Here is a 4,105-nt window from a genome sequence, read left to right as displayed (position 1 = left end):
TTTGTCCAAACCACAAAAAGATGACATTGTCTTAGATAAATTTATTCAGCTCAATCTCACTAAAATCAAATCAAAAAAGCAAAAAGAATATTGTAATTCAATATATATTATCAGGTTTTGAGAAAATTTATCAAATACAGCAAATGCAATGTAATACAATATCATATGATTCAATTTTAACATATACTAGCAGTATCGCCCAATGTTGCTCAGGTTTGTTTTGACCCTTTAGAATTGGAATTTTTGAAAAGTAAAAATTTTGCATTATGTAGCTTGTTATTCTCTTTAAGCGAACATTTTTCTGGTTGTAATACACTGTAAAATGGCGATACAGCAGTAAAAAAATCGTAAAAAATAGGGATTTTCATAGAAAAAAAGCACCTTTTTGATGTAAATAATTTTTGGTCTTAACATGGTCCAATTTGAATTTTATCTTCTACGGAATGAAAAGCAAGCCTTCTTCTATCATACTTTCAATTTTGGTCAACTTGCGCCGCAGGGTCTCAGAGGAGATAGTGTTAGTTGAAGGCTACCACACCTGCCACACACAGATAACTTCAGTTTTCTATATATAGATAAGGTTACCTGATAATCCTGCATGCAATATGCTCACAGAATTATATGGATATCTTTTCCCAGCTCTAAAAACATAGAAAATGATTCAACATACTGTTAAAGACAAAATGCTTATTAATTGTACAGGTTTTAGCTGGCAGAATCATTTGCATACTTGACAAAAATGTTTAGTGACATTTCCCCCAACTTTACATTCTGAGTTCAAATTCCACCAAGATTAATTGTTGCCTTTCAGCTTTTTGAGGAGGATAAAATAGATACCAGTTGAGCTGAGGGAGCAATGTAATCAACTAAATTCCTCCCACCCCAAATTGTTAGCTTTGTGCTTATAATAGAAAGAATTAATTATGATGAATTCCTTTTCTCTTATTTTTTATTGATGTTTAGCTTCATATTGGATTTGATTAAGCAAACCTATGAGCAAAAACATTCCAGTTCTAATCTCACCATTTTCTTTATTCAAACATTTTGTGTATATGATCAATGATATTAGTTTAAATATAAGATATCGTTTGATAGGGAGAGTTAACTCATGTGACCAGTGGTCACACTATAAAGTTGTTGTTTTATTAGCTTGTACAGATGAGTTCAACTTATTTTTTCATTTATCTTTACTCTCACTTGTTTCAGGCATTGGGCTGCAGTCAAGTGTGCTACCTTGATGAATTTAGTGAAACAAATCGACCCTAGTATTTATTTTTTCTTTTAATTTGGTACTTATTCTATAGGTCTCTTTTGCTAAAACCACTAAGTTACAGGGATGTAAACAAATCAACACCCATTATTAAGAAGGGAAGGGAACATAGACAAACACAAAAACATATATTGGGCTTCCATATAATTTCCATCTACCAAAGTGACTCACAAGGCATTGGTCAGCATAAAAGATACTTGCCCAAGGTACCACACAGTGGGACTGAACCTGAAACCATGAAGTGCCGAGCTAATTTCCTCAGTAGTCTTCAGAAGTGTCCCTATTACACAGTGGTTTATTGGATGTTCTATGAGCTAACATAGAATGCAGGATGCTTCTCAAAAACAGTGAGGTGCACAACATGTTCTGGACAAAGCCACATGAATGAATCATATGCTGTTACTTACCTACTATAAACAGCAGCCAAATCTACCATTAATTACACTCTACTATCTTAAATAAAGAAGGACATATTAAAACACCCTGTGTAATCTCTTATATAAGACTTGATGGTCACAGTTTTTATCTTAGATTTGTTTGAACAAGGATCATCTGATATGATCAATAAGAAGAGCCTCTTACTCAACTCCAGTAATTCAAGCATTGTGTATTCAATAGATACATTGAATGCATTGCAATATTTAAGAAAATGTCTAATAGTATAAAACTAAACAACAAACCTATTCTCACTCAGTTTGGTAACATGAAATATAATCCTATTGTCAAAATTAAGATCGAATTTGGCAGAGAAATATAGAAATTAAAGAAAATTGCTAGATTCATATGAGTTTGGTATGATCTTTTAGACATATTTAGTTTAACACCATCACCTGGTTCTTAAATTCCTTGAGAAGAATCTCCACTTCATTGTGCACTAACATATTCAGATTAGTGTCTTTAGGTTTGTTGCTTTAACCAAAACATGTTAGCTGTGTACTCCAACCTTCATCAGGAGTTTGTCATATGTGTAAACAATCTCAGAATTTTTGACCAAATCTTTTTCTTAATCTCTGGAGATAATCTGCTTCCAATCAGTTGCCCAGAGATATTTATAAATTAGTTAGTATCAAACTTGTGATACCACTTGCGCAATCTTCTTGGACAAAATACACACATATGCCTGCATACATGTATGCACACACACAAACACACACACACACACACACACACACACACACACATACAACACACACACACACACACACACACATACAACACACACACACATTCACTAAAGCAAGGATTGAAATTATACCCACCAAGTATTCAGACCAGGCATTCAGTTAGAGAAAAAGATATGCTGTTTCCCCGGTGGATGAATCAGGATTTCTTCATCTTTTCTCTCTCTCTCTCTCTCTCTCTCTCTCCTCTCTCTCTCTCTCTCTCTCCTCTCTCTCTCTCTCTCTCTCCTCTCTCCTCTCTCTCTCTCTCTCTTTCTCTCCTAAAGTCAAAATCACTGCCCCTCATCTCCTGCTGGTGGTGGTAGTGGTGGTAGTGTTAGTTTTAGTTGTAGTGATGGTGCTGACAACAATGATGATGGCAATGATGACAACAGCAACAACAATGACAGAATATGAAAATATTATGCTTCCAGAAAGGCTGCATAAACCAAACACTCAGGATAGAATCACTATAGCTTTCCTGCAATTATTTATCCTTTTTCTAAATAAGATATATTTTTCTAGCTGTCCCTTGTTTTGGTTAAGTATGTTAGGGGTTTGATTTTTGTTGGGTCTTCCTTCTTAAAGAACCTGAAAGTAATTCAAAACTGTCATCTAGTTGATAGTTTATCTTCTTAATCAGGATTGGATTTCAGCTGTCAGGTGGCGTTACTGGTGAAATAACAAAGCAATATTCGTAGGAAAATGTAGAGAGGGAGAGAGAAAAAAGAGAGAGCAAGAGAGAGAGAGAGAGAAAGAGAGGCTGTAATTCATCTTCCACCACATTTGTTTTCTGATTCCTACAATTATTAACTTTAACAAATAGTCAAATGTTTGGACAAAGGATTGTCTACTTATGCATTGGACCTCAAGTACTAAAGTGAAATATGCTAAGCTGATATGGGATTTTGATGTCTTTTCATTCTACAGGGGTTTTGGGGGAGGGGGCTACCAATTTGAGGAAACCAAAATGTAAACTCAAAACGTAAAGCCAAAAGAAATGTTGTTAAGCATTTCGTCCAGCATGATAATGATTCTTATTTCTTTATTGCCCACAAGCGGCTAAACATAGAGGGGACAAACAAGGACAGACAAAGGGATTAAGTCAATTACATCGACCCCAGTGCGTAACTGGTACTTAATTTATCGACCACGAAAGGATGAAAGGCAAAGTCAACCTCGACGGAATTTGAACTCAGAATGTAATGACAGATGAAATACCTATTTCTTTATTGCCCACAAGGGGCTACACATAGAGGGGACAAACAAGGACAGACAAAGGGATTAAGTCGATTACATCGACCCCAGTGGGTAACTGGTACTTAATTTATCGACCACGAAAGGATGAAAGGCAAAGTCAACCTCGGCGGAATTTGAACTCACAACGTAACAGCAGACGAAATACAGCTACACATTTCGCCCGGCATGCTAACGTTTCAGCCAGCTCGCATGATAATAATTCTGCCAGTCCATTACCTTGATAATACACATATTAATAAATAGTATAAACGTTGCATGTATAATAGATTATCTCTAATTACATTCTACAGAAAAAGTTTTACATATGTAGACCATAGAAAAATAACATCATAGATTAAAAATCCAATGTTTTTATCCATATAAATAATAGTCTCAAAAAATTCATCTTGCTATTGTTGTTCTTGCTGTTGCTCTT

This window comes from Octopus sinensis, linkage group LG1 (genome assembly GCF_006345805.1).
Source record: "Octopus sinensis linkage group LG1, ASM634580v1, whole genome shotgun sequence".
In the NCBI taxonomy this organism is placed as follows: Eukaryota; Metazoa; Mollusca; class Cephalopoda; order Octopoda; family Octopodidae; genus Octopus; species Octopus sinensis.
The sequence above is the reverse complement of the archived record's forward strand: the minus strand, read 5'-3'. Positions refer to the sequence as shown.